This window comes from Phyllobates terribilis, unplaced genomic scaffold, assembly GCF_046119375.1.
Source record: "Phyllobates terribilis strain yellow unplaced genomic scaffold, ASM4611937v1 Scaffold_13__5_contigs__length_258822181, whole genome shotgun sequence".
NCBI classification, from domain to species: Eukaryota; Metazoa; Chordata; class Amphibia; order Anura; family Dendrobatidae; genus Phyllobates; species Phyllobates terribilis.
Window position 1 is genome coordinate 234,586,078 of NW_027362773.1, and position 11,988 is coordinate 234,598,065.

Sequence of the window (11,988 nt, forward strand, 5' to 3'; positions counted from 1 at the left end):
ACTGAGTGCAGTATATATAACGTACTGAGAATACAGGGGGTGTACTCACTCACACTGAGTGCAGTATATATAACATACTGAGAATACAGGGGGTGTACTCACTCACACTGAGTGCAGTATATATAACGTACTGAGAATACAGGGGGGTGTACTCACTCACACTGAGTGCAGTATATATAACATACTGAGAATACAGGGGGTGTACTCACTCACACTGAGTGCAGTATATATAACATACTGAGAATACAGGGGGTGTACTCACTCACACTGAGTGCAGTATATATAACGTACTGAGAATACAGGGGGTGTACTCACTCACACTGAGTGCAGTATATATAACATACTGAGAATACAGGGGGGTGTACTCACTCACACTGAGTGCAGTATATATAACATACTGAGAATACAGGGGGTGTACTCACTCACACTGAGTGCAGTATATATAACATACTGAGAATACAGGTGGTGTACTCACTCACACTGAGTGCAGTATATATAACGTACTGAGAATACAGGGGGTGTACTCACTCACACTGAGTGCAGTATATATAATGTACTGAGAATACAGGGGGTGTACTCACTCACACTGAGTGCAGTATATATAACATACTGAGAATACAGGGGGTGTACTCACTCACACTGAGTGCAGTATATATAACGTACTGAGAATACAGGGGGGTGTACTCACTCACACTGAGTGCAGTATATATAACATACTGAGAATACAGGGGGGTGTACTCACTTACACTGAGTGCAGTATATATAACATACTGAGAATACAGGGGGTGTACTCACTCACACTGAGTGCAGTATATATAACATAATGAGAATACAGGGGGTGTACTCACTCACACTGAGTGCAGTATATATAACGTACTGAGAATACAGGGGGGTGTACTCACTCACACTGAGTGCAGTATATATAACATACTGAGAATACAGGGGGTGTACTCACTCACACTGAGTGCAGTATATATAACATACTGAGAATACAGGGGGTGTACTCACTCACACTGAGTGCAGTATATATAACGTACTGAGAATACAGGGGGTGTACTCACTCACACTGAGTGCAGTATATATAACATACTGAGAATACAGGGGGTGTACTCACTCACACTGAGTGCAGTATATATAACGTACTGAGAATACAGGGGGGTGTACTCACTCACACTGAGTGCAGTATATATAACATACTGAGAATACAGGGGGTGTACTCACTCACACTGAGTGCAGTATATATAACATACTGAGAATACAGGTGGTGTACTCACTCACACTGAGTGCAGTATATATAACGTACTGAGAATACAGGGGGTGTACTCACTCACACTGAGTGCAGTATATATAATGTACTGAGAATACAGGGGGTGTACTCACTCACACTGAGTGCAGTATATATAACATACTGAGAATACAGGGGGTGTACTCACTCACACTGAGTGCAGTATATATAACGTACTGAGAATACAGGGGGGTGTACTCACTCACACTGAGTGCAGTATATATAACATACTGAGAATACAGGGGGGTGTACTCACTTACACTGAGTGCAGTATATATAACATACTGAGAATACAGGGGGTGTACTCACTCACACTGAGTGCAGTATATATAACATAATGAGAATACAGGGGGTGTACTCACTCACACTGAGTGCAGTATATATAACGTACTGAGAATACAGGGGGGTGTACTCACTCACACTGAGTGCAGTATATATAACATACTGAGAATACAGGGGGTGTACTCACTCACACTGAGTGCAGTATATATAACGTACTGAGAATACAGGGGATGTACTCACTCACACTGAGTGCAGTATATATAACGTACTGAGAATACAGGGGGTGTACTCACTCACACTGAGTGCAGTATATATAACGTACTGAGAATACAGGGGGTGTACTAACTCACACTGAGTGCAGTATATATAACGTACTGAGAATACAGGGGGTGTACTCACTCACACTGAGTGCAGTATATATAACGTACTGAGAATACAGGGGGGTGTACTCACTCACACTGAGTGTAGTATATATAACATACTGAGAATACAGGGGGGTGTACTCACTCACACTGAGTGCAGTATATATAACGTACTGAGAATACAGGGGGTGTACTCACTCACACTGAGTGCAGTATATATAACATACTGAGAATACAGGGGGGTGTACTAACTCACACTGAGTGCAGTATATATAACGTACTGAGAATACAGGGGGGTGTACTCACTCACACTGAGTGTAGTATATATAACATACTGAGAATACAGGGGGGTGTACTCACTCACACTGAGTGTAGTATATATAACATACTGAGAATACAGGGGGGTGTACTCACTCACACTGAGTGCAGTATATATAACGTACTGAGAATACAGGGGATGTACTCACTCATACTGAGTGCAGTATATATAACGTACTGAGAATACAGGGGGTGTACTCACTCACACTGAGTGCAGTATATATAACGTACTGAGAATACAGGGGGTGTACTAACTCACACTGAGTGCAGTATATATAACGTACTGAGAATACAGGGGGTGTACTCACTCACACTGAGTGCAGTATATATAACGTACTGAGAATACAGGGGGGTGTACTCACTCACACTGAGTGTAGTATATATAACATACTGAGAATACAGGGGGGTGTACTCACTCACACTGAGTGCAGTATATATAACGTACTGAGAATACAGGGGGTGTACTCACTCACACTGAGTGCAGTATATATAACATACTGAGAATTCAGGGGGGTGTACTAACTCACACTGAGTGCAGTATATATAACGTACTGAGAATACAGGGGGGTGTACTCACTCACACTGAGTGTAGTATATATAACATACTGAGAATACAGGGGGGTGTACTCACTCACACTGAGTGCAGTATATATAACATACTGAGAATACAGGGGGGTGTACTCACTCACACTGAGTGCAGTATATATAACATACTGAGAATACAGGGGGTGTACTCACTCACACTGAGTGCAGTATATATAACGTACTGAGAATACAGGGGGTGTACTCACTCACACTGAGTGCAGTATATATAACATACTGAGAATACAGGGGGTGTACTCACTCACACTGAGTGCAGTATATATAACGTACTGAGAATACAGGGGGGTGTACTCACTCACACTGAGTGTAGTATATATAACATACTGAGAATACAGGGGGGTGTACTCACTCACACTGAGTGCAGTATATATAACGTACTGAGAATACAGGGGGGTGTACTCACTCACACTGAGTGCAGTATATATAACGTACTGAGAATACAGGGGGTGCACTCACTAACACTGAGTGCAGTATATATAACATACTGAGAATACAGGGGCGTGTACTCACGTATGCTGACTGCTGTACTGATAATACAGGGGGTGTACTCACATATTTGTCTCTCTTTCTCTCACTTTCTCCTGGACATATTGTCTTCATGTCGTCACACTGAGCATGCTCAATCTATAAAGGCTTCGGACAGATGGACACATCCCTGGTTTTATTATAGATGAAAAGTACACACAATAGTACAAATAAAATAATGACAGCTAAAAATATGTGCACTTTTTGCATTACTTGTTTTAGTCTGCAGCTTAATAAAACCAATTGGTAGGAAACAATTGATATCAGTTTTCTTCAGTCCTAATCCATTTACCTTCTTCCTGCACACAACAGCGCTGTGAGCACAGAGCCCGTACGGCTGCGCAGGAATCCCTACAATTTCATCCATAAGCACTCTATGTGTTGTCATACGGTAATGTAAGGCGGTGAACAGATGAGAGATTCCCACACTGTGAGGCCTAATTGGGTGTCAGCAAGCAGGCACCACCATCTACTACCTAAAGGGGTATTCCCATCTCCAATATCTTATCCCAATATGTAGTAGGTGTAATAATAGTAATATTAGCAAATACATCCAATTAGAAATGTAGCATAGTTCTTCTGATTCACTATCCTCATGTGAAAGCATTGCAGGATCTTAGGTATCCATGGTTACATCCACTGATAAAGTCACAGTTAGTTAGCTAGTTGCTAGTGGTCGTAACCATGGATACCTAAGGTCCTGCAATGCCTGCACATGAGGTAAGAGATAGCGAATCAAAAATACTATACTACATTTCTAATTCTCAGAGTCTCAGTGGCCCCTTTAACACATACCACGATTCATGATGCACAGATACCGCAGAGAAATATATGTATAGTACAATGCCAAAGATTTCACTTCTTACATTACATGAGCGATATAAATTGTAAATTCCACAATAGCTCTGAAACCGGCGAATCCTCGCAGCCCACAGTGCAGTATAGTCCTCCATACAGTATTATGGGCCCTATATAATGCTCCATATACAGGATACTGGCCCCCATATAATGCTCCATACAGGATACTGGCCCCCATATAATGCTCCATACAGGATACTGGCCCCCATATAATGCTCCATGCTGGATAATGCAATTCAAAATGAATCCGGCACTCCAAAGTATGATGAAAAGAAAAATAAAATATTTTACATGATCCTCCACTATGCAAAATATATTAACATTTCGGCCTGATACGGCCTTCATCAGAACTGTAATTATAATATGAATATACAACATATTCACAATGTTTATGGTATTACAATTAATTGAGCAAAAAAATTGATTTAATATGATAAGTCCATAGTACTCTTTATAATTTAAGCAAATGAGAGCAAATAGTAAAAAAAAACAAAGTGGCTGAATTCATTAGATGTGATTAACAGGCATACAACATCAAATATGAGATATGAGAGACAGAAAATACAAAAGATACATCTCATTATTACCAGGATGCTGCCCAATTGATATGTGGATAGTCAATCAAAGCTGCAAAGAAAAGGTGTCACGGGTGTGTCGCCACGAAGATCGTCACGATTACACAGCCTGACTTCTCGCAGCTGAGTTTTTGGTGCTTTGTGTTTTTCGGCAGTGAGGGAGTTAACTCTCTCTCTCTCTGTGCTAGACAAGGTCCAGCCTCGCCCAGCTGCAATCAATGCTGCTGTAGTGGGACTCCTTCAAATGCCTGCCGGCCTGTTAGGGAAGTGTCGGTGAAAGCATTTCATGCAGACTAACAGAGCGGATCGTGGTATTTGGAGTTTCAGAGCTAAGTGTATTTGGAGTGTTTTTTCCCTTCCTCGCTTTATCATTTATCTCCTTTCCCGTTGGTGTTCCCTCTGTTGTAGTTGTGTAGTTTTTGTATGCAAGGTGGTTTTGGTTTTACCCTTGTACTGTCTCGTTCGTCTAAGTACTGAGTGTGGGCATATTATTACCTGTCCCCTTTTGTTGTGATCAGGGGTCCTTCTCAGGACTAGATTACTTAGGTGCAGGGATCCTCAGGAGGTAGGGGTTACGCTGGCGGCCTGGACCTCTGTACCTTTAACAGTACCTCCAGGTAGAGGGATTAGTCAGAGCCCCAGCTTAGGGTCAGCTTAGGCCCCCTACCTCCAGTACACAAAGACAGCGTGACAAAAGGGGGATAACATGAATCACTATCTCTGTGCAAACTAAAATAAATGAGAAAACCCTAATAGATATGCAGTACTCACCAAGACCTCGTGGAGGAGGGGCATACGTTCAATGGCGCTACATAGAGGAAAGCATGACTGTACTATAGAGAATGTGCTGTGGAAATAGAACGCGAAGCGCCAGTGCTCCATACAGGATACTGGCCCCCGTATAATGCTCCATACTGGATACTGGCCCCCTTATAACGCTCCATGTAGGTTGTGCCCCCACATAATGCCGCATGCAGGATGTCACCTCTCCCCCCCATATAATGCCCCATGCAAGATGTCACCCCCCATATAATGCCCCATGCAGGATGTCACCACCCCCCATATAATGCCCCATGCAGGATGTTACCTCCCCCCCATATAATGCCCCATGCAGGATGTCACCCCCCATATAATGCCCCATGCAGGATGTCACCCTCCATATAATGCCCCATTCAGGCTGTACCTCCCACATAATGCCCCATGCAGGCTGTACCTCCCACATAATGCCCCATGCAGGCTGTTCCCCCCACATAATGCCCCATGCAGGCTGTTCCCCCCACATAGTGCCACATGCAGGATGTCACCCCCCCATATAATGCCCTTGCAGGATTCCCCCCCCACATAATGCACCATGCAGGATGTCCCCCCCCACATAATGCCCCAAGCAGGATGTCACCCCCTCATATAATGCCCCATGCAGGATGCCCCCCCTTATAATGCCCCATTCAGGATGTCACCTCCCCCCATACACACATATAATGCTCAATGCAGTATGTCACCCCCCTATATAATGCCCCATGCAGGATGTCACCCTCCATATAATGCCCCATTCAGGCTGTGCCCCCACATAATGTCCCATGCAGGCTGTACATCCCACATAATGCACCATGCAGGCTGTTCCCCCCCACATAATGCCCCATGCAGGCTGTTCCCCCCACATAGTGCCACATGCAGGATGTCACCCCCCCATATAATGCCCCATGCAGGATTCCCCCCACATAATGCACCATGCAGGATGTTCCCCCCCACATAATGCCTCAAACAGGATGTTACCCCCTCATATAATGCCCCATGCAGGATGCCCCCCCTTATAATGCCTCATGCAGGATGTCACCTCCCCCCATGCACACATATAATGCCCAATGCAGTATGTCACCCCCCCATATAATGCCCCATGCAGGATGTCACCTTCCCCACTCCTCCATACATAAAAAAAATTCAAATACTCACCTCACTTCTCCTCAACGGCTGCCGCTGTTCGCCTCGGGACTTCTCAGCGTCGTCGGCATCTTCCCGCTCTGCGCGGAAGAGACAGGACCTGCTGCAGAGGTACGGGGAGAGGTAAGTATTGTGGCAGCTGCCGGGGTCCTGAGCAAGCGGGTGGGGGGCAGGCGCTGGCACCACTCTCCTCCGCTCATGGGTCCCATAGCGCCGGGGTGCCCAACGGCGAGTGGACCCCCCCACCTGCTCAGGGCCCGGCACTTGCCTAGGTGCGCCGGGTCTGAATCCACCTTTATGCAGTGTGAACCCCTATATAGCTCCCTAAATATACACTGCTCAAAAAAATAAAGGGAACACTCAAATAACACATCCTAGATCTGAATGAATGAAATATTCTCATTGAATACTTTATTCTGTACAAAGTTGAATGTGCTGACAACAAAATCAAACATAAATCATCAATGGAAATCAAATTTATTAACCAATGGAGGCCTGGATTTGGAGTCACCCCCAGCATTAAAGTGGAAAAAACACACTACAGGCTGATCCAACTTTGATGTAATGTCCTTAAAAAAAGTCAAAATGAGGCTCAGTATTGTGTGTGGCCTCCACGTGCCTGTATGACCTCCCTGAAACACCTGGGCATGCTCCTGATGAGGTTGTAGATGGTTTCCTGTGGGTTCTCCTCCCAGACCTGGACTAAAGCATCCGCCAACTCAGGGACAGTCTGTGGTGCAACGTGACCTTGGTGGATGGAGCGAGACATGATGTCTCAGATGTGCTCAATCGGATTCAGGTTTAGGGAACGGGCAGTCCAGTCCATAGCTTCAATGCCTTCATTTTGCAGGAACTGCTGACATACTCCAGCCACATGAGGTCTGGCATTGTCCTCCATTAGGAGGAACCCAGGGCCAACCGCACCAGCATATGGTCTCACAAGTGGTCAGAGGATCTCATCTCGGTACCTACTGGCAGTCAGGCTACCTCTGGTGAGCACATGGAGGGCTGTACAGCCCTCCAAAGAAATGCCACCTCACACCATTACTGACCCACTGCCAAACCGGTCATGGTGAACGATGTTGCAGGCAGCAGATCGCTCTCCACAGCGTCTCCAGACTTAGTCACATCTGTCACATGAGCCCAGCGTGAACCTGCTTTCATCTGTGAAGAGCACAGGGCACCAGTGGCAACTTTGCCAATCCTGGTGTTCTGTGGCAAATGCCAAGTGTCCTGCACGGTGTTGGGCTGTGAGAATAACCCCCATCTGTGGACGTCAGGCCCTCATGCCACCCTCATGGAGTCAGTTTCTAACCGTTTGTGCAGACACATGCACATTTGTGGCCTGCTGGAGGTCATTTTGCAGGGCTCTGGCAGTGCTCCTCCTGTTCCTCTTTGCACAAATGCAGAGGTAGCGGTCCTGCTGCTAGTTTATTGCCCTCCTACGGCCCCTTCCACGTCTCCTGGTGTACTGGCCTGTCTCCTGCTAGCACCTCCAGGCTTTGGACACTACGCTGACAGACACAGCAAACCTTTTTGCCACAGCTCGCATTGATGTGCCATCCTGAATGAGCTGCACTACCTGAGCAACTTCTGTGGGTTGTAGAGTCTGTCTCATGATACTACGAGTGTGAAAGCACAACCAACATTCAAAAGTGACCAAAACATCCCCACCTGCAGACCCACTCCTTTATTGAGTGTGTCTTGATAATTGCCAATAATTTCCATCTATTGTCTATTCCATTTGCACAACAGTATGTGAAATTGATTGTCAATCAGTGTTGCTTCCTAAGTGGACAGTTTGATTTCACAGAAGTTTGATTTACTTGGCGTTATATTCTGTTGTTTAAGTGTTTCCTTTATTTTTTTGAGCAGTGTAGTTATGAGCCCCCACATAGCCCTGTATATTCAGTATGAACCTCCACATAGCCCTCTATATACAGTTTGAGCCCTCACACAGCCCCTTATGTACAATATGAGCCCTCATATAGCCCCCTTTATACACAGTATGAGCCCCCACATAGCCCTCTATATACAGTATGAGCTCCTACACAGCCTCTCTATGTACAATATGAGTCCTCACATAGCTCCCTATATACAGACACACATATCATACACATATATATTAAAAAAACAACACAAACTAACCCCATTCCCCAGAACTCTGCTCCAGTCTCGGGTGCACTGAATAGATGCAATGTAGTGACGTCATCGCATCTGCTGTCTCAATTGCACACGCTGATTGGTGGAAGAAGGAGATGGCAGCCCCATCTTCTACCAATGTATTCACTGCTATCTGAATCCTAAGAATGCAGATAGTGGTGATATGAGGGGGCAGACGGGGGAGGGCATGTGGGTGTTATGCGCTACGCAGAGAGACCCAGCAAGACTGGCACCAAACCAGCAAAGGGGCAGCCACAGACGCACTTGGCACAAGCTGCCCAGCTAGGCGAGCCTTTGAGGGTCGGGAATACTCTTTACCCAGCTCCCAGTAAATGGAAGGGGGACTTTGGCAGAACCCTTCCCAGGCCCACTTTCACTGGACAGCTGGCGTATGGTAATGCGGCCAGTGCCTAGTCAAGGACCAGGTGAGTACCTCAGCAAGAAACCCCGGAAGTGTAACCAGAAGAGAAAATGAGAAAACCCCTGAAAAAATAGTAACACTAATGCTAGCACCACTCACCACCACAGCACATAGGAACTGCAATAAACAAAGGACTGAGCAAGGAACAGGATTAAATAGCCTGCCTAATGATCAGGTTTTGAAAACCTACCAATCATCCCCAGAGAACCACTCCCTGCTAGCTTGCACATCAGAATGGACACAACCCCACCACTGCCTAGTGCCAGAAACAGCAGCATCCTGCATTGCCTGGCAGCAGCATAGCTACCAACTGTCCCGGATTCAGCGGGACTGTCCCATCATGTCTCAGCTGTTCTCCCGGCTTCTATACTTACTTCTCTGAGGTTTTCATCTCTCCCGTAGCTTCTTCTCCTTGAGGGGCAGGGCCGCTTCTCTCTGTTTAGTGCATAAATTAAATTACTAAATTAGTCGCCCCAGGACTCAAACTCACATCTTCTCAGTGTCTGCAGGCTGTTGATCTACCAACGAGCTACAGCCTAAAATGCTGGAGAGAGGAGAATTTGGTTATCTTGACCTTGGTTGCAGGCAATGTACCCAGAAGCACAGTATACATAGCCATACAAATACATTGTATATAACAATGTATTTTTATAGTGCCTGTATACTGAGGTGAAGTAAAATATTTATTTTGTTCCTATAAAAGTATTAAAAATTACAAAAACTGTTTTTTTCTGTGAGTCTCCCTGTTTTGAACTCACAACCTTTACATTACAGACTAGGTGCTTTAAGTCGCTGAGCCACTAGCAGAACTTTATGTACTTGATCTGTACTGCAGAATCTGACTACAGGCAGATTATACTGATAGCGGTGTATTTCTATGTACAATGTATGTATTTTTATTCTAGAGGGAGAATGACAGATTTTTTCATCCTATAAAACTACTAAAAAATAATAATGAAAACACTTGATAATGGAAAAAGTTATTTTAGCGGGTTTTTTTTATTAATAAACATCACTAATCAGTACATAACACAGACCTATTTGAGGTCCCTGTAATCGTAACGACCCGCACAATACAGCGATCATATTATTTACGCGGATCGGTAAATGACGTACAAACATGGCGTAATTTATTTATTTTTTCTCTATTAAACTCATAAAAAATGTAATAAAACTGTAACAGTGAGGCCGTGCTCACACGTAGCGTAAATTTTGTATTCTTTCTGCTGCTTTTTTTCCGCAGGTGTCTGCCCCAGACGAGGCAGTAACAATTTTATCTGATTATTGCGTGTTTGCTGCGTTTCTTTTATGCATTTTTCTGCTTATTTGATGCGATTTTGGGGCAGACATGAAGCAGAGTTTTTTTACGCTTTTTAATACTACGGAAGAGCTTTGATTCTGGGCTTAAAAATCCACTGGAGTTTTTTTCTTATGCATTTTTTTTTTTTGATAAGAAGTCTATAGAGATAAAATGCACCAAAACCGCAGCGTTCAGCAGCGTCTTCAGGTGACAGAGAGCGGAGATTTTATGGAATCACATCCACTTTGCTTTAAAATTTATACTGTGTTCACAAGTAGCGTAAATGCTGCATGTTTTCTGCTGCTTTTTTTGCACAAAAATTCTGCTTTTTAACTGCCCAAAGTGGATGTGATTTCGTGAAAACTGCAGCTGCTATTAGAATTCACCAAACAGTATTTTACATTATTTAGAAGTTAGTATTTATCTATATTCTTGTCTCTCCAGCTGTTTTTACAGGTGTTCTTCCTCTCCCTTTTCTTTCCTTGCTTTTCCCTTTCCTTTTCTTCCCCCTCCTACCTCTTAAATGTTTTATATATAAGGTATCTTATATGTGTATCGTAACCCCTTTCCCTCGCCTATCCTTTACAAACCAATTTTTTTCATTTTCTTTCTATCTCTTTAACTTTTTCTTTTTATCCCATTTTCCTTAATAAACCATATTTTTCCTTCCCCCTTCTCATCCTTAACCCTTTCCACCCTTTATTTTGCCTATATCTTTCATCCATTTAAATTTTGCTTTTTTGCTTTTATTTTGCTCGTTTGCTTCCATATTACTGTGTATTTATAATATGTCTCCTCCCCCTTTTTCTATATTACTGTGTATTTATGATATGTCTCCCCCTTGTTGCTTACCCCATTTATGTAAGAAATCCTTAATAAAAACTACCTTGACAAAAAAGGCGCCCGATGTGCACCCAAGGAGGCTGCTGAACTGTGCGGTTTTGGTTCTTTCTTTTCTCTAGATGCTTCTATGTGGAGCTTAAAAAAAGCCTGTAAAAAACTGCGTATACTTTATTATGTGCAGCATCAAAGCTTCTCTGTACTATAAAAAGCACATTAAAACCGCAGCTTCACATCTGCATGGAAAATGCATCAAATAAGGGGGAGGAGATTGTTATTGTGGAGTTTGGTACGGATGCTGCAGAGAGCAAAAACGTAGTATTTCTGCAACGTGTGAACACGGCCTTACAGACACGAAAAAGGAACAAATGTTGTATAGTGAAGCTACATAAAGATGAGAAAGTTCTGGCGGCTCCGACTCTGAATGAGGGAACAAAAAGTATACCACAGGTCCAAACTAGAGATGAACAGGATGCACAGATGACGTTGCGCTGTTCTCGGTGATCAAAAGCCGCCAG